This window comes from Aythya ferina, assembly GCF_964211825.1.
Source record: "Aythya ferina genome assembly, contig: HAP1_SCAFFOLD_47, whole genome shotgun sequence".
Lineage (NCBI taxonomy): Eukaryota > Metazoa > Chordata > Aves > Anseriformes > Anatidae > Aythya > Aythya ferina.
Genome location: NW_028181456.1, coordinates 300925 through 322574, shown reverse-complemented (window position 1 = coordinate 322574; position 21650 = coordinate 300925).

Here is a 21650-nt window from a genome sequence, read left to right as displayed (position 1 = left end):
CAAAAACAGAAGAAAACGCTAAAAAAAAACAGAAGAATTCAACCAAAACCATAGATTCACCACCCAGAAAAACTTAAACTCACCTGATATTCTCCAAAACCCACAATTTACACTTTTCCAACATGATGACCAACAAGAACCCAACAAAACCCAACGGAGACCCCAAAACACATCAAAAACACACCAAAAAAGAACGGGATCACCCCAGAAAAACAGAAAAAAAAAAACAAATACCATGAATCCACCCCAAAAGTCCCCCTAAACCTACCTGATGTTCTCCAAAACCCGCAATTTACCCTTTTCCACCATGATGCCAACGGAAAACCCAACGAAACCCAACGGAGAACCCAAAACACATCAAAAACACCACAAACAAGAACCGAATCACCCCCAAAACTGGAACAAAATCCCCAAAAAGCACGGATCAAATCCCAAAACCACCCTAAACCTACCTGATGTTCTCCAAAACCCACTATTCAGCCTTTTCCACCAAAATGAACAAGGAAAACACAACGAAACAAAACAGAGACCACAAAACACGTCAAAAACACCCCAAACAAGAACGGAATCACCCCCAAAACTGGAAGAAAATCCCCCAAAAACATAGATCCACCCCAAAAAAACCCTAAACCTACCTGATGTTCTCCAAAACCCACAATTTACACTTTTCCACCATGATGACCACGGAAAACACAACGAAACCCAACGGAGAACCCAAAACACGTCCAAAACACCCCAAACAAGAACAGGATCACCCCCAAAAACGAAAGAAAACCCCAAAAAGCACGGATCCAATCCCAAAACCACTCTAAACGTACCTGATGTTCTCCAAATCCAAATGTCCACTCCCAACCACCATAAAACCCATTAGGAACTCAACGAAACCCAACGGAAACCCCAAAAACACCTCAAAAACACCCCAGAAAAGAACTGGATCAGAAGAAAAAACACCAAACACTATGAATTTCCCCGCAAAACCACCCTAAACTCACCTGATCTTCTTCAAAACCCACAATCCACTCCCATTTACCCTAACGACCAACGAGAATCCAACTAAAACCCAACGGAGACCCCAAAACAAGTCGAAAACACCCCAAACAAGAACAGGATAACCCCTAAAAAAGAAAGAAAACCCCAAAAAACATAGATCCACCCCAAAAACACACTAAACCTACCTGATGTTCTCCAAATCCCAAAGTCCACTCCCAACAAACTTAAAACACATTAGGAAATCAACGAAACGCAACGGAAACCCCAAAACACGTCAAAAACACCACAAAAAAAAGCGGGATCACCCCCAAAACCGAAAGAAAACCCTAAAAGCCGTTGATCCACCCCAAAAGTCCCCCTAAACCTACCTGATGTTCTCCAATACCCACAATTTACACGTTTTCACCATGATGAACAACAAGAACCCAACAAAAACCAACGGAGACCCCAAAATATGTCAAAAACACCCCAAAAAAGAATGGGACCACCCCAAAAACAGAAGAAAACGCTAAAAAAAAAAACAGAAGAATTCAACCAAAACCATAGATTCACCACCCAGAAAAACTTAAACTCACCTGATATTCTCCAAAACCCACAATTTACACTTTTCCAACATGATGACCAACAAGAACCCAACAAAACCCAACGGAGACCCCAAAACACATCAAAAACACACCAAAAAAGAACGGGATCACCCCAGAAAAACAGAAAAAAAAAAAACAAATACCATGAATCCACCCCAAAAGTCCCCCTAAACCTACCTGATGTTCTCCAAAACCCGCAATTTACCCTTTTCCACCATGATGCCAACGGAAAACCCAACGAAACCCAACGGAGAACCCAAAACACATCAAAAACACCACAAACAAGAACGGAATCACCCCCAAAACTGGAACAAAATCCCCAAAAAGCACGGATCAAATCCCAAAACCACCCTAAACCTACCTGATGTTCTCCAAAACCCACTATTCAGCCTTTTCCACCAAAATGAACAAGGAAAACACAACGAAACAAAACAGAGACCACAAAACACGTCAAAAACACCCCAAACAAGAACGGAATCACCCCCAAAACTGGAAGAAAATCCCCCAAAAACATAGATCCACCCCAAAAAAACCCTAAACCTACCTGATGTTCTCCAAAACCCACAATTTACACTTTTCCACCATGATGACCACGGAAAACACAACGAAACCCAACGGAGAACCCAAAACACGTCCAAAACACCCCAAACAAGAACAGGATCACCCCCAAAAACGAAAGAAAACCCCAAAAAGCACGGATCCAATCCCAAAACCACTCTAAACGTACCTGATGTTCTCCAAATCCAAATGTCCACTCCCAACCACCATAAAACCCATTAGGAACTCAACGAAACCCAACGGAAACCCCAAAAACACCTCAAAAACACCCCAGAAAAGAACTGGATCAGAAGAAAAAACACCAAACACTATGAATTTCCCCGCAAAACCACCCTAAACTCACCTGATCTTCTTCAAAACCCACAATCCACTCCCATTTACCCTAACGACCAACGAGAATCCAACTAAAACCCAACGGAGACCCCAAAACAAGTCCAAAACACCCCAAACAAGAACAGGATAACCCCTAAAAAAGAAAGAAAACCCCAAAAAACATAGATCCACCCCAAAAACACACTAAACCTACCTGATGTTCTCCAAATCCCAAAGTCCACTCCCAACAAACTTAAAACACATTAGGAAATCAACGAAACGCAACGGAAACCCCAAAACACCTCAAAAACACCACAAAAAAAAGCGGGATCACCCCCAAAACCGAAAGAAAACCCTAAAAGCCGTTGATCCACCCCAAAAGTCCCCCTAAACCTACCTGATGTTCTCCAATACCCACAATTTACACGTTTTCACCATGATGAACAACAAGAACCCAACAAAAACCAACGGAGACCCCAAAATATGTCAAAAACACCCCAAAAAAGAATGGGACCACCCCAAAAACAGAAGAAAACGCTAAAAAAAAACAGAAGAATTCAACCAAAACCATAGATTCACCACCCAGAAAAACTTAAACTCACCTGATAGTCTCCAAAACCCACAATTTACACTTTTCCAACATGATGACCAACAAGAACCCAACAAAACCCAACGGAGACCCCAAAACACATCAAAAACACACCAAAAAAGAACGGGATCACCCCAGAAAAACAGAAAAAAAAAACAAATACCATGAATCCACCCCAAAAGTCCCCCTAAACCTACCTGATGTTCTCCAAAACCCGCAATTTACCCTTTTCCACCATGATGCCAACGGAAAACCCAACGAAACCCAACGGAGAACCCAAAACACATCAAAAACACCACAAACAAGAACCGAATCACCCCCAAAACTGGAACAAAATCCCCAAAAAGCACGGATCAAATCCCAAAACCACCCTAAACCTACCTGATGTTCTCCAAAACCCACTATTCAGCCTTTTCCACCAAAATGAACAAGGAAAACACAACGAAACAAAACAGAGACCACAAAACACGTCAAAAACACCCCAAACAAGAACGGAATCACCCCCAAAACTGGAAGAAAATCCCCCAAAAACATAGATCCACCCCAAAAAAACCCTAAACCTACCTGATGTTCTCCAAAACCCACAATTTACACTTTTCCACCATGATGACCACGGAAAACACAACGAAACCCAACGGAGAACCCAAAACACGTCCAAAACACCCCAAACAAGAACAGGATCACCCCCAAAAACGAAAGAAAACCCCAAAAAGCACGGATCCAATCCCAAAACCACTCTAAACGTACCTGATGTTCTCCAAATCCAAATGTCCACTCCCAACCACCATAAAACCCATTAGGAACTCAACGAAACCCAACGGAAACCCCAAAAACACCTCAAAAACACCCCAGAAAAGAACTGGATCAGAAGAAAAAACACCAAACACTATGAATTTCCCCGCAAAACCACCCTAAACTCACCTGATCTTCTTCAAAACCCACAATCCACTCCCATTTACCCTAACGACCAACGAGAATCCAACTAAAACCCAACGGAGACCCCAAAACAAGTCCAAAACACCCCAAACAAGAACAGGATAACCCCTAAAAAAGAAAGAAAACCCCAAAAAACATAGATCCACCCCAAAAACACACTAAACCTACCTGATGTTCTCCAAATCCCAAAGTCCACTCCCAACAAACTTAAAACACATTAGGAAATCAACGAAACGCAACGGAAACCCCAAAACACCTCAAAAACACCACAAAAAAAAGCGGGATCACCCCCAAAACCGAAAGAAAACCCTAAAAGCCGTTGATCCACCCCAAAAGTCCCCCTAAACCTACCTGATGTTCTCCAATACCCACAATTTACACGTTTTCACCATGATGAACAACAAGAACCCAACAAAAACCAACGGAGACCCCAAAATATGTCAAAAACACCCCAAAAAAGAATGGGACCACCCCAAAAACAGAAGAAAACGCTAAAAAAAAAAACAGAAGAATTCAACCAAAACCATAGATTCACCACCCAGAAAAACTTAAACTCACCTGATATTCTCCAAAACCCACAATTTACACTTTTCCAACATGATGACCAACAAGAACCCAACAAAACCCAACGGAGACCCCAAAACACATCAAAAACACACCAAAAAAGAACGGGATCACCCCAGAAAAACAGAAAAACAGAAAAAACAAATACCATGAATCCACCCCAAAAGTCCCCCTAAACCTACCTGATGTTCTCCAAAACCCGCAATTTACCCTTTTCCACCATGATGCCAACGGAAAACCCAACGAAACCCAACGGAGAACCCAAAACACATCAAAAACACCACAAACAAGAACCGAATCACCCCCAAAACTGGAACAAAATCCCCAAAAAGCACGGATCAAATCCCAAAACCACCCTAAACCTACCTGATGTTCTCCAAAACCCACTATTCAGCCTTTTCCACCAAAATGAACAAGGAAAACACAACGAAACAAAACAGAGACCACAAAACACGTCAAAAACACCCCAAACAAGAACGGAATCACCCCCAAAACTGGAAGAAAATCCCCCAAAAACATAGATCCACCCCAAAAAAACCCTAAACCTACCTGATGTTCTCCAAAACCCACAATTTACACTTTTCCACCATGATGACCACGGAAAACACAACGAAACCCAACGGAGAACCCAAAACACGTCCAAAACACCCCAAACAAGAACAGGATCACCCCCAAAAACGAAAGAAAACCCCAAAAAGCACGGATCCAATCCCAAAACCACTCTAAACGTACCTGATGTTCTCCAAATCCAAATGTCCACTCCCAACCACCATAAAACCCATTAGGAACTCAACGAAACCCAACGGAAACCCCAAAAACACCTCAAAAACACCCCAGAAAAGAACTGGATCAGAAGAAAAAACACCAAACACTATGAATTTCCCCGCAAAACCACCCTAAACTCACCTGATCTTCTTCAAAACCCACAATCCACTCCCATTTACCCTAACGACCAACGAGAATCCAACTAAAACCCAACGGAGACCCCAAAACAAGTCCAAAACACCCCAAACAAGAACAGGATAACCCCTAAAAAAGAAAGAAAACCCCAAAAAACATAGATCCACCCCAAAAACACACTAAACCTACCTGATGTTCTCCAAATCCCAAAGTCCACTCCCAACAAACTTAAAACACATTAGGAAATCAACGAAACGCAACGGAAACCCCAAAACACCTCAAAAACACCACAAAAAAAAGCGGGATCACCCCCAAAACCGAAAGAAAACCCTAAAAGCCGTTGATCCACCCCAAAAGTCCCCCTAAACCTACCTGATGTTCTCCAATACCCACAATTTACACGTTTTCACCATGATGAACAACAAGAACCCAACAAAAACCAACGGAGACCCCAAAATATGTCAAAAACACCCCAAAAAAGAATGGGACCACCCCAAAAACAGAAGAAAACGCTAAAAAAAAACAGAAGAATTCAACCAAAACCATAGATTCACCACCCAGAAAAACTTAAACTCACCTGATATTCTCCAAAACCCACAATTTACACTTTTCCAACATGATGACCAACAAGAACCCAACAAAACCCAACGGAGACCCCAAAACACATCAAAAACACACCAAAAAAGAACGGGATCACCCCAGAAAAACAGAAAAAAAAAACAAATACCATGAATCCACCCCAAAAGTCCCCCTAAACCTACCTGATGTTCTCCAAAACCCGCAATTTACCCTTTTCCACCATGATGCCAACGGAAAACCCAACGAAACCCAACGGAGAACCCAAAACACATCAAAAACACCACAAACAAGAACGGAATCACCCCCAAAACTGGAACAAAATCCCCAAAAAGCACGGATCAAATCCCAAAACCACCCTAAACCTACCTGATGTTCTCCAAAACCCACTATTCAGCCTTTTCCACCAAAATGAACAAGGAAAACACAACGAAACAAAACAGAGACCACAAAACACGTCAAAAACACCCCAAACAAGAATGGAATCACCCCCAAAACTGGAAGAAAATCCCCCAAAAACATAGATCCACCCCAAAAAAACCCTAAACCTACCTGATGTTCTCCAAAACCCACAATTTACACTTTTCCACCATGATGACCACGGAAAACACAACGAAACCCAACGGAGAACCCAAAACACGTCCAAAACACCCCAAACAAGAACAGGATCACCCCCAAAAACGAAAGAAAACCCCAAAAAGCACGGATCCAATCCCAAAACCACTCTAAACGTACCTGATGTTCTCCAAATCCAAATGTCCACTCCCAACCACCATAAAACCCATTAGGAACTCAACGAAACCCAACGGAAACCCCAAAAACACCTCAAAAACACCCCAGAAAAGAACTGGATCAGAAGAAAAAACACCAAACACTATGAATTTCCCCGCAAAACCACCCTAAACTCACCTGATCTTCTTCAAAACCCACAATCCACTCCCATTTACCCTAACGACCAACGAGAATCCAACTAAAACCCAACGGAGACCCCAAAACAAGTCCAAAACACCCCAAACAAGAACAGGATAACCCCTAAAAAAGAAAGAAAACCCCAAAAAACATAGATCCACCCCAAAAACACACTAAACCTACCTGATGTTCTCCAAATCCCAAAGTCCACTCCCAACAAACTTAAAACACATTAGGAAATCAACGAAACGCAACGGAAACCCCAAAACACCTCAAAAACACCACAAAAAAAAGCGGGATCACCCCCAAAACCGAAAGAAAACCCTAAAAGCCGTTGATCCACCCCAAAAGTCCCCCTAAACCTACCTGATGTTCTCCAATACCCACAATTTACACGTTTTCACCATGATGAACAACAAGAACCCAACAAAAACCAACGGAGACCCCAAAATATGTCAAAAACACCCCAAAAAAGAATGGGACCACCCCAAAAACAGAAGAAAACGCTAAAAAAAAAAACAGAAGAATTCAACCAAAACCATAGATTCACCACCCAGAAAAACTTAAACTCACCTGATATTCTCCAAAACCCACAATTTACACTTTTCCAACATGATGACCAACAAGAACCCAACAAAACCCAACGGAGACCCCAAAACACATCAAAAACACACCAAAAAAGAACGGGATCACCCCAGAAAAACAGAAAAACAGAAAAAACAAATACCATGAATCCACCCCAAAAGTCCCCCTAAACCTACCTGATGTTCTCCAAAACCCGCAATTTACCCTTTTCCACCATGATGCCAACGGAAAACCCAACGAAACCCAACGGAGAACCCAAAACACATCAAAAACACCACAAACAAGAACGGAATCACCCCCAAAACTGGAACAAAATCCCCAAAAAGCACGGATCAAATCCCAAAACCACCCTAAACCTACCTGATGTTCTCCAAAACCCACTATTCAGCCTTTTCCACCAAAATGAACAAGGAAAACACAACGAAACAAAACAGAGACCACAAAACACGTCAAAAACACCCCAAACAAGAACGGAATCACCCCCAAAACTGGAAGAAAATCCCCCAAAAACATAGATCCACCCCAAAAAAACCCTAAACCTACCTGATGTTCTCCAAAACCCACAATTTACACTTTTCCACCATGATGACCACGGAAAACACAACGAAACCCAACGGAGAACCCAAAACACGTCCAAAACACCCCAAACAAGAACAGGATCACCCCCAAAAACGAAAGAAAACCCCAAAAAGCACGGATCCAATCCCAAAACCACTCTAAACGTACCTGATGTTCTCCAAATCCAAATGTCCACTCCCAACCACCATAAAACCCATTAGGAACTCAACGAAACCCAACGGAAACCCCAAAAACACCTCAAAAACACCCCAGAAAAGAACTGGATCAGAAGAAAAAACACCAAACACTATGAATTTCCCCGCAAAACCACCCTAAACTCACCTGATCTTCTTCAAAACCCACAATCCACTCCCATTTACCCTAACGACCAACGAGAATCCAACTAAAACCCAACGGAGACCCCAAAACAAGTCCAAAACACCCCAAACAAGAACAGGATAACCCCTAAAAAAGAAAGAAAACCCCAAAAAACATAGATCCACCCCAAAAACACACTAAACCTACCTGATGTTCTCCAAATCCCAAAGTCCACTCCCAACAAACTTAAAACACATTAGGAAATCAACGAAACGCAACGGAAACCCCAAAACACATCAAAAACACCACAAAAAAAAGCGGGATCACCCCCAAAACCGAAAGAAAACCCTAAAAGCCGTTGATCCACCCCAAAAGTCCCCCTAAACCTACCTGATGTTCTCCAATACCCACAATTTACACGTTTTCACCATGATGAACAACAAGAACCCAACAAAAACCAACGGAGACCCCAAAATATGTCAAAAACACCCCAAAAAAGAATGGGACCACCCCAAAAACAGAAGAAAACGCTAAAAAAAAAAACAGAAGAATTCAACCAAAACCATAGATTCACCACCCAGAAAAACTTAAACTCACCTGATATTCTCCAAAACCCACAATTTACACTTTTCCAACATGATGACCAACAAGAACCCAACAAAACCCAACGGAGACCCCAAAACACATCAAAAACACACCAAAAAAGAACGGGATCACCCCAGAAAAACAGAAAAACAGAAAAAACAAATACCATGAATCCACCCCAAAAGTCCCCCTAAACCTACCTGACGTTCTCCAAAACCCGCAATTTACCCTTTTCCACCATGATGCCAACGGAAAACCCAACGAAACCCAACGGAGAACCCAAAACACATCAAAAACACCACAAACAAGAACGGAATCACCCCCAAAACTGGAACAAAATCCCCAAAAAGCACGGATCAAATCCCAAAACCACCCTAAACCTACCTGATGTTCTCCAAAACCCACTATTCAGCCTTTTCCACCAAAATGAACAAGGAAAACACAACGAAACAAAACAGAGACCACAAAACACGTCAAAAACACCCCAAACAAGAACGGAATCACCCCCAAAACTGGAAGAAAATCCCCCAAAAACATAGATCCACCCCAAAAAAACCCTAAACCTACCTGATGTTCTCCAAAACCCACAATTTACACTTTTCCACCATGATGACCACGGAAAACACAACGAAACCCAACGGAGAACCCAAAACACGTCCAAAACACCCCAAACAAGAACAGGATCACCCCCAAAAACGAAAGAAAACCCCAAAAAGCACGGATCCAATCCCAAAACCACTCTAAACGTACCTGATGTTCTCCAAATCCAAATGTCCACTCCCAACCACCATAAAACCCATTAGGAACTCAACGAAACCCAACGGAAACCCCAAAAACACCTCAAAAACACCCCAGAAAAGAACTGGATCAGAAGAAAAAACACCAAACACTATGAATTTCCCCGCAAAACCACCCTAAACTCACCTGATCTTCTTCAAAACCCACAATCCACTCCCATTTACCCTAACGACCAACGAGAATCCAACTAAAACCCAACGGAGACCCCAAAACAAGTCCAAAACACCCCAAACAAGAACAGGATAACCCCTAAAAAAGAAAGAAAACCCCAAAAAACATAGATCCACCCCAAAAACACACTAAACCTACCTGATGTTCTCCAAATCCCAAAGTCCACTCCCAACAAACTTAAAACACATTAGGAAATCAACGAAACGCAACGGAAACCCCAAAACACGTCAAAAACACCACAAAAAAAAGCGGGATCACCCCCAAAACCGAAAGAAAACCCTAAAAGCCGTTGATCCACCCCAAAAGTCCCCCTAAACCTACCTGATGTTCTCCAATACCCACAATTTACACGTTTTCACCATGATGAACAACAAGAACCCAACAAAAACCAACGGAGACCCCAAAATATGTCAAAAACACCCCAAAAAAGAATGGGACCACCCCAAAAACAGAAGAAAACGCTAAAAAAAAAAACAGAAGAATTCAACCAAAACCATAGATTCACCACCCAGAAAAACTTAAACTCACCTGATATTCTCCAAAACCCACAATTTACACTTTTCCAACATGATGACCAACAAGAACCCAACAAAACCCAACGGAGACCCCAAAACACATCAAAAACACGCCAAAAAAGAACGGGATCACCCCAGAAAAACAGAAAAACAGAAAAAACAAATACCATGAATCCACCCCAAAAGTCCCCCTAAACCTACCTGATGTTCTCCAAAACCCGCAATTTACCCTTTTCCACCATGATGCCAACGGAAAACCCAACGAAACCCAACGGAGAACCCAAAACACATCAAAAACACCACAAACAAGAACCGAATCACCCCCAAAACTGGAACAAAATCCCCAAAAAGCACGGATCAAATCCCAAAACCACCCTAAACCTACCTGATGTTCTCCAAAACCCACTATTCAGCCTTTTCCACCAAAATGAACAAGGAAAACACAACGAAACAAAACAGAGACCACAAAACACGTCAAAAACACCCCAAACAAGAACGGAATCACCCCCAAAACTGGAAGAAAATCCCCCAAAAACATAGATCCACCCCAAAAAAACCCTAAACCTACCTGATGTTCTCCAAAACCCACAATTTACACTTTTCCACCATGATGACCACGGAAAACACAACGAAACCCAACGGAGAACCCAAAACACGTCCAAAACACCCCAAACAAGAACAGGATCACCCCCAAAAACGAAAGAAAACCCCAAAAAGCACGGATCCAATCCCAAAACCACTCTAAACGTACCTGATGTTCTCCAAATCCAAATGTCCACTCCCAACCACCATAAAACCCATTAGGAACTCAACGAAACCCAACGGAAACCCCAAAAACACCTCAAAAACACCCCAGAAAAGAACTGGATCAGAAGAAAAAACACCAAACACTATGAATTTCCCCGCAAAACCACCCTAAACTCACCTGATCTTCTTCAAAACCCACAATCCACTCCCATTTACCCTAACGACCAACGAGAATCCAACTAAAACCCAACGGAGACCCCAAAACAAGTCCAAAACACCCCAAACAAGAACAGGATAACCCCTAAAAAAGAAAGAAAACCCCAAAAAACATAGATCCACCCCAAAAACACACTAAACCTACCTGATGTTCTCCAAATCCCAAAGTCCACTCCCAACAAACTTAAAACACATTAGGAAATCCACGAAACGCAACGGAAACCCCAAAACACGTCAAAAACACCACAAAAAAAAGCGGGATCACCCCCAAAACCGAAAGAAAACCCTAAAAGCCGTTGATCCACCCCAAAAGTCCCCCTAAACCTACCTGATGTTCTCCAATACCCACAATTTACACGTTTTCACCATGATGAACAACAAGAACCCAACAAAAACCAACGGAGACCCCAAAATATGTCAAAAACACCCCAAAAAAGAATGGGACCACCCCAAAAACAGAAGAAAACGCTAAAAAAAAAACAGAAGAATTCAACCAAAACCATAGATTCACCACCCAGAAAAACTTAAACTCACCTGATATTCTCCAAAACCCACAATTTACACTTTTCCAACATGATGACCAACAAGAACCCAACAAAACCCAACGGAGACCCCAAAACACATCAAAAACACGCCAAAAAAGAACGGGATCACCCCAGAAAAACAGAAAAAAAAAAACAAATACCATGAATCCACCCCAAAAGTCCCCCTAAACCTACCTGATGTTCTCCAAAACCCGCAATTTACCCTTTTCCACCATGATGCCAACGGAAAACCCAACGAAACCCAACGGAGAACCCAAAACACATCAAAAACACCACAAACAAGAACCGAATCACCCCCAAAACTGGAACAAAATCCCCAAAAAGCACGGATCAAATCCCAAAACCACCCTAAACCTACCTGATGTTCTCCAAAACCCACTATTCAGCCTTTTCCACCAAAATGAACAAGGAAAACACAACGAAACAAAACAGAGACCACAAAACACGTCAAAAACACCCCAAACAAGAACGGAATCACCCCCAAAACTGGAAGAAAATCCCCCAAAAACATAGATCCACCCCAAAAAAACCCTAAACCTACCTGATGTTCTCCAAAACCCACAATTTACACTTTTCCACCATGATGACCACGGAAAACACAACGAAACCCAACGGAGAACCCAAAACACGTCCAAAACACCCCAAACAAGAACAGGATCACCCCCAAAAACGAAAGAAAACCCCAAAAAGCACGGATCCAATCCCAAAACCACTCTAAACGTACCTGATGTTCTCCAAATCCAAATGTCCACTCCCAACCACCATAAAACCCATTAGGAACTCAACGAAACCCAACGGAAACCCCAAAAACACCTCAAAAACACCCCAGAAAAGAACTGGATCAGAAGAAAAAACACCAAACACTATGAATTTCCCCGCAAAACCACCCTAAACTCACCTGATCTTCTTCAAAACCCACAATCCACTCCCATTTACCCTAACGACCAACGAGAATCCAACTAAAACCCAACGGAGACCCCAAAACAAGTCCAAAACACCCCAAACAAGAACAGGATAACCCCTAAAAAAGAAAGAAAACCCCAAAAAACATAGATCCACCCCAAAAACACACTAAACCTACCTGATGTTCTCCAAATCCCAAAGTCCACTCCCAACAAACTTAAAACACATTAGGAAATCCACGAAACGCAACGGAAACCCCAAAACACGTCAAAAACACCACAAAAAAAAGCGGGATCACCCCCAAAACCGAAAGAAAACCCTAAAAGCCGTTGATCCACCCCAAAAGTCCCCCTAAACCTACCTGATGTTCTCCAATACCCACAATTTACACGTTTTCACCATGATGAACAACAAGAACCCAACAAAAACCAACGGAGACCCCAAAATATGTCAAAAACACCCCAAAAAAGAATGGGACCACCCCAAAAACAGAAGAAAACGCTAAAAAAAAAACAGAAGAATTCAACCAAAACCATAGATTCACCACCCAGAAAAACTTAAACTCACCTGATATTCTCCAAAACCCACAATTTACACTTTTCCAACATGATGACCAACAAGAACCCAACAAAACCCAACGGAGACCCCAAAACACATCAAAAACACACCAAAAAAGAACGGGATCACCCCAGAAAAACAGAAAAACAGAAAAAACAAATACCATGAATCCACCCCAAAAGTCCCCCTAAACCTACCTGATGTTCTCCAAAACCCGCAATTTACCCTTTTCCACCATGATGCCAACGGAAAACCCAACGAAACCCAACGGAGACCCCAAAACACATCAAAAACACACCAAAAAAGAACGGGATCACCCCAGAAAAACAGAAAAACAGAAAAAACAAATACCATGAATCCACCCCAAAAGTCCCCCTAAACCTACCTGATGTTCTCCAAAACCCGCAATTTACCCTTTTCCACCATGATGCCAACGGAAAACCCAACGAAACCCAACGGAGAACCCAAAACACATCAAAAACACCACAAACAAGAACCGAATCACCCCCAAAACTGGAACAAAATCCCCAAAAAGCACGGATCAAATCCCAAAACCACCCTAAACCTACCTGATGTTCTCCAAAACCCACTATTCAGCCTTTTCCACCAAAATGAACAAGGAAAACACAACGAAACAAAACAGAGACCACAAAACACGTCAAAAACACCCCAAACAAGAACGGAATCACCCCCAAAACTGGAAGAAAATCCCCCAAAAACATAGATCCACCCCAAAAAAACCCTAAACCTACCTGATGTTCTCCAAAACCCACAATTTACACTTTTCCACCATGATGACCACGGAAAACACAACGAAACCCAACGGAGAACCCAAAACACGTCCAAAACACCCCAAACAAGAACAGGATCACCCCCAAAAACGAAAGAAAACCCCAAAAAGCACGGATCCAATCCCAAAACCACTCTAAACGTACCTGATGTTCTCCAAATCCAAATGTCCACTCCCAACCACCATAAAACCCATTAGGAACTCAACGAAACCCAACGGAAACCCCAAAAACACCTCAAAAACACCCCAGAAAAGAACTGGATCAGAAGAAAAAACACCAAACACTATGAATTTCCCCGCAAAACCACCCTAAACTCACCTGATCTTCTTCAAAACCCACAATCCACTCCCATTTACCCTAACGACCAACGAGAATCCAACTAAAACCCAACGGAGACCCCAAAACAAGTCCAAAACACCCCAAACAAGAACAGGATAACCCCTAAAAAAGAAAGAAAACCCCAAAAAACATAGATCCACCCCAAAAACACACTAAACCTACCTGATGTTCTCCAAATCCCAAAGTCCACTCCCAACAAACTTAAAACACATTAGGAAATCAACGAAACGCAACGGAAACCCCAAAACACCTCAAAAACACCACAAAAAAAAGCGGGATCACCCCCAAAACCGAAAGAAAACCCTAAAAGCCGTTGATCCACCCCAAAAGTCCCCCTAAACCTACCTGATGTTCTCCAATACCCACAATTTACACGTTTTCACCATGATGAACAACAAGAACCCAACAAAAACCAACGGAGACCCCAAAATATGTCAAAAACACCCCAAAAAAGAATGGGACCACCCCAAAAACAGAAGAAAACGCTAAAAAAAAAACAGAAGAATTCAACCAAAACCATAGATTCACCACCCAGAAAAACTTAAACTCACCTGATATTCTCCAAAACCCACAATTTACACTTTTCCAACATGATGACCAACAAGAACCCAACAAAACCCAACGGAGACCCCAAAACACATCAAAAACACACCAAAAAAGAACGGGATCACCCCAGAAAAACAGAAAAACAGAAAAAACAAATACCATGAATCCACCCCAAAAGTCCCCCTAAACCTACCTGATGTTCTCCAAAACCCGCAATTTACCCTTTTCCACCATGATGCCAACGGAAAACCCAACGAAACCCAACGGAGAACCCAAAACACATCAAAAACACCACAAACAAGAACGGAATCACCCCCAAAACTGGAACAAAATCCCCAAAAAGCACGGATCAAATCCCAAAACCACCCTAAACCTACCTGATGTTCTCCAAAACCCACTATTCAGCCTTTTCCACCAAAATGAACAAGGAAAACACAACGAAACAAAACAGAGACCACAAAACACGTCAAAAACACCCCAAACAAGAACGGAATCACCCCCAAAACTGGAAGAAAATCCCCCAAAAACATAGATCCACCCCAAAAAAACCCTAAACCTACCTGATGTTCTCCAAAACCCACAATTTACACTTTTCCACCATGATGACCACGGAAAACACAACGAAACCCAACGGAGAACCCAAAACACGTCCAAAACACCCCAAACAAGAACAGGATCACCCCCAAAAACGAAAGAAAACCCCAAAAAGCACGGATCCAATCCCAAAACCACTCTAAACGTACCTGATGTTCTCCAAATCCAAATGTCCACTCCCAACCACCATAAAACCCATTAGGAACTCAACGAAACCCAACGGAAACCCCAAAAACACCTCAAAAACACCCCAGAAAAGAACTGGATCAGAAGAAAAAACACCAAACACTATGAATTTCCCCGCAAAACCACCCTAAACTCACCTGATCTTCTTCAAAACCCACAATCCACTCCCATTTACCCTAACGACCAACGAGAATCCAACTAAAACCCAACGGAGACCCCAAAACAAGTCCAAAACACCCCAAACAAGAACAGGATAACCCCTAAAAAAGAAAGAAAACCCCAAAAAACATAGATCCACCCCAAAAACACACTAAACCTACCTGATGTTCTCCAAATCCCAAAGTCCACTCCCAACAAACTTAAAACACATTAGGAAATCAACGAAACGCAACGGAAACCCCAAAACACGTCAAAAACACCACAAAAAAAAGCGGGATCACCCCCAAAACCGAAAGAAAACCCTAAAAGCCGTTGATCCACCCCAAAAGTCCCCCTAAACCTACCTGATGTTCTCCAATACCCACAATTTACACGTTTTCACCATGATGAACAACAAGAACCCAACAAAAACCAACGGAGACCCCAAAATATGTCAAAAACACCCCAAAAAAGAATGGGACCACCCCAAAAACAGAAGAAAACGCTAAAAAAAAACAGAAGAATTCAACCAAAACCATAGATTCACCACCCAGAAAAACTTAAACTCACCTGATATTCTCCAAAACCCACAATTTACACTTTTCCAACATGATGACCAACAAGAACCCAACAAAACCCAACGGAGACCCCAAAACACATCAAAAACACACCAAAAAAGAACGGGATCACCCCAGAAAAACAGAAAAAAAAAAACAAATACCATGAATCCACCCCAAAAGTCCCCCTAAACCTACCTGATGTTCTCCAAAACCCGCAATTTACCCTTTTCCACCATGATGCCAACGGAAAACCCAACGAAACCCAACGGAGAACCCAAAACACATCAAAAACACCACAAACAAGAACGGAATCACCCCCAAAACTGGAACAAAATCCCCAAAAAGCACGGATCAAATCCCAAAACCACCCTAAACCTACCTGATGTTCTCCAAAACCCACTATTCAGCCTTTTCCACCAAAATGAACAAGGAAAACACAACGAAACAAAACAGAGACCACAAAACACGTCAAAAACACCCCAAACAAGAACGGAATCACCCCCAAAACTGGAAGAAAATCCCCCAAAAACATAGATCCACCCCAAAAAAACCCTAAACCTACCTGATGTTCTCCAAAACCCACAATTTACACTTTTCCACCATGATGACCACGGAAAACACAACGAAACCCAACGGAGAACCCAAAACACGTCCAAAACACCCCAAACAAGAACAGGATCACCCCCAAAAACGAAAGAAAACCCCAAAAAGCACGGATCCAATCCCAAAACCACTCTAAACGTACCTGATGTTCTCCAAATCCAAATGTCCACTCCCAACCACCATAAAACCCATTAGGAACTCAACGAAACCCAACGGAAACCCCAAAAACACCTCAAAAACACCCCAGAAAAGAACTGGATCAGAAGAAAAAACACCAAACACTATGAATTTCCCCGCAAAACCACCCTAAACTCACCTGATCTTCTTCAAAACCCACAATCCACTCCCATTTACCCTAACGACCAACGAGAATCCAACTAAAACCCAACGGAGACCCCAAAACAAGTCGAAAACACCCCAAACAAGAACAGGATAACCCCTAAAAAAGAAAGAAAACCCCAAAAAACATAGGTCCACCCCAAAAACACACTAAACCTACCTGATGTTCTCCAAATCCCAAAGTCCACTCCCAACAAACTTAAAACACATTAGGAAATCAACGAAACGCAACGGAAACCCCAAAACACCTCAAAAACACCACAAAAAAAAGCGGGATCACCCCCAAAACCGAAAGAAAACCCTAAAAGCCGTTGATCCACCCCAAAAGTCCCCCTAAACCTACCTGATGTTCTCCAATACCCACAATTTACACGTTTTCACCATGATGAACAACAAGAACCCAACAAAAACCAACGGAGACCCCAAAATATGTCAAAAACACCCCAAAAAAGAATGGGACCACCCCAAAAACAGAAGAAAACGCTAAAAAAAAACAGAAGAATTCAACCAAAACCATAGATTCACCACCCAGAAAAACTTAAACTCACCTGATATTCTCCAAAACCCACAATTTACACTTTTCCAACATGATGACCAACAAGAACCCAACAAAACCCAACGGAGACCCCAAAACACATCAAAAACACACCAAAAAAGAACGGGATCACCCCAGAAAAACAGAAAAACAGAAAAAACAAATACCATGAATCCACCCCAAAAGTCCCCCTAAACCTACCTGATGTTCTCCAAAACCCGCAATTTACCCTTTTCCACCATGATGCCAACGGAAAACCCAACGAAACCCAACGGAGAACCCAAAACACATCAAAAACACCACAAACAAGAACCGAATCACCCCCAAAACTGGAACAAAATCCCCAAAAAGCACGGATCAAATCCCAAAACCACCCTAAACCTACCTGATGTTCTCCAAAACCCACTATTCAGCCTTTTCCACCAAAATGAACAAGGAAAACACAACGAAACAAAACAGAGACCACAAAACACGTCAAAAACACCCCAAACAAGAACGGAATCACCCCCAAAACTGGAAGAAAATCCCCCAAAAACATAGATCCACCCCAAAAAAACCCTAAACCTACCTGATGTTCTCCAAAACCCACAATTTACACTTTTCCACCATGATGACCACGGAAAACACAACGAAACCCAACGGAGAACCCAAAACACGTCCAAAACACCCCAAACAAGAACAGGATCACCCCCAAAAACGAAAGAAAACCCCAAAAAGCACGGATCCAATCCCAAAACCACTCTAAACGTACCTGATGTTCTCCAAATCCAAATGTCCACTCCCAACCACCATAAAACCCATTAGGAACTCAACGAAACCCAACGGAAACCCCAAAAACACCTCAAAAACACCCCAGAAAAGAACTGGATCAGAAGAAAAAACACCAAACACTATGAATTTCCCCGCAAAACCACCCTAAACTCACCTGATCTTCTTCAAAACCCACAATCCACTCCCATTTACCCTAACGACCAACGAGAATCCAACTAAAACCCAACGGAGACCCCAAAACAAGTCCAAAACACCCCAAACAAGAACAGGATAACCCCTAAAAAAGAAAGAAAACCCCAAAAAACATAGATCCACCCCAAAAACACACTAAACCTACCTGATGTTCTCCAAATCCCAAAGTCCACTCCCAACAAACTTAAAACACATTAGGAAATCAACGAAACGCAACGGAAACCCCAAAACACCTCAAAAACACCACAAAAAAAAGCGGGATCACCCCCAAAACCGAAAGAAAACCCTAAAAGCCGTTGATCCACCCCAAAAGTCCCCCTAAACCTACCTGATGTTCTCCAATACCCACAATTTACACGTTTTCACCATGATGAACAACAAGAACCCAACAAAAACCAACGGAGACCCCAAAATATGTCAAAAACACCCCAAAAAAGAATGGGACCACCCCAAAAACAGAAGAAAACGCTAAAAAAAAAACAGAAGAATTCAACCAAAACCATAGATTCACCACCCAGAAAAACTTAAACTCACCTGATATTCTCCAAAACCCACAATTTACACTTTTCCAACATGATGACCAACAAGAACCCAACAAAACCCAACGGAGACCCCAAAACACATCAAAAACACACCAAAAAAGAACGGGATCACCCCAGAAAAACAGAAAAACAGAAAAAACAAATACCATGAATCCACCCCAAAAGTCCCCCTAAACCTACCTGATGTTCTCCAAAACCCGCAATTTACCCTTTTCCACCATGATGCCAACGGAAAACCCAACGAAACCCAACGGAGAACCCAAAACACATCAAAAACACCACAAACAAGAACGGAATCACCCCCAAAACTGGAACAAAATCCCCAAAAAGCACGGATCAAATCCCAAAACCACCCTAAACCTACCTGATGTTCTCCAAAACCCACTATTCAGCCTTTTCCACCAAAATGAACAAGGAAAACACAACGAAACAAAACAGAGACCACAAAACACGTCAAAAACACCCCAAACAAGAACGGAATCACCCCCAAAACTGGAAGAAAATCCCCCAAAAACATAGATCCACCCCAAAAAAACCCTAAACCTACCTGATGTTCTCCAAAACCCACAATTTACACTTTTCCACCATGATGACCACGGAAAACACAACGAAACCCAACGGAGAACCCAAAACACGTCCAAAACACCCCAAACAAGAACAGGATCACCCCCAAAAACGAAAGAAAACCCCAAAAAGCACGGATCCAATCCCAAAACCACTCTAAACGTACCTGATGTTCTCCAAATCCAAATGTCCACTCCCAACCACCATAAAACCCATTAGGAACTCAACGAAACCCAACGGAAACCCCAAAAACACCTCAAAAACACCCCAGAAAAGAACTGGATCAGAAGAAAAAACACCAAACACTATGAATTTCCCCGCAAAACCACCCTAAACTCACCTGATCTTCTTCAAAACCCACAATCCACTCCCATTTACCCTAACGACCAACGAGAATCCAACTAAAACCCAACGGAGACCCCAAAACAAGTCGAAAACACCCCAAACAAGAACAGGATAACCCCTAAAAAAGAAAGAAAACCCCAAAAAACATAGGTCCACCCCAAAAACACACTAAACCTACCTGATGTTCTCCAAATCCCAAAGTCCACTCCCAACAAACTTAAAACACATTAGGAAATCAACGAAACGCAACGGAAACCCCAAAACACCTCAAAAACACCACAAAAAAAAGCGGGATCACCCCCAAAACCGAAAGAAAACCCTAAAAGCCGTTGATCCACCCCAAAAGTCCCCCTAAACCTACCTGATGTTCTCCAATACCCACAATTTACACGTTTTCACCATGATGAACAACAAGAACCCAACAAAAACCAACGGAGACCCCAAAATATGTCAAAAACACCCCAAAAAAGAATGGGACCACCCCAAAAACAGAAGAAAACGCTAAAAAAAAACAGAAGAATTCAACCAAAACCATAGATTCACCACCCAGAAAAACTTAAACTCACCTGATATTCTCCAAAACCCACAATTTACACTTTTCCAACATGATGACCAACAAGAACCCAACAAAACCCAACGGAGACCCCAAAACACATCAAAAACACACCAAAAAAGAACGGGATCACCCCAGAAAAACAGAAAAAAAAAAACAAATACCATGAATCCACCCCAAAAGTCCCCCTAAACCTACCTGATGTTCTCCAAAACCCGCAATTTACCCTTTTCCACCATGATGCCAACGGAAAACCCAACGAAACCCAACGGAGAACCCAAAACACATCAAAAACACCACAAACAAGAACGGAATCACCCCCAAAACTGGAACAAAATCCCCAAAAAGCACGGATCAAATCCCAAAACCACCCTAAACCTACCTGATGTTCTCCAAAACCCACTATTCAGCCTTTTCCACCAAAATGAACAAGGAAAACACAACGAAACAAAACAGAGACCACAAAACACGTCAAAAACACCCCAAACAAGAACGGAATCACCCCCAAAACTGGAAGAAAATCCCCCAAAAACATAGATCCACCCCAAAAAAACCCTAAACCTACCTGATGTTCTCCAAAACCCACAATTTACACTTTTCCACCATGATGACCACGGAAAACACAACGAAACCCA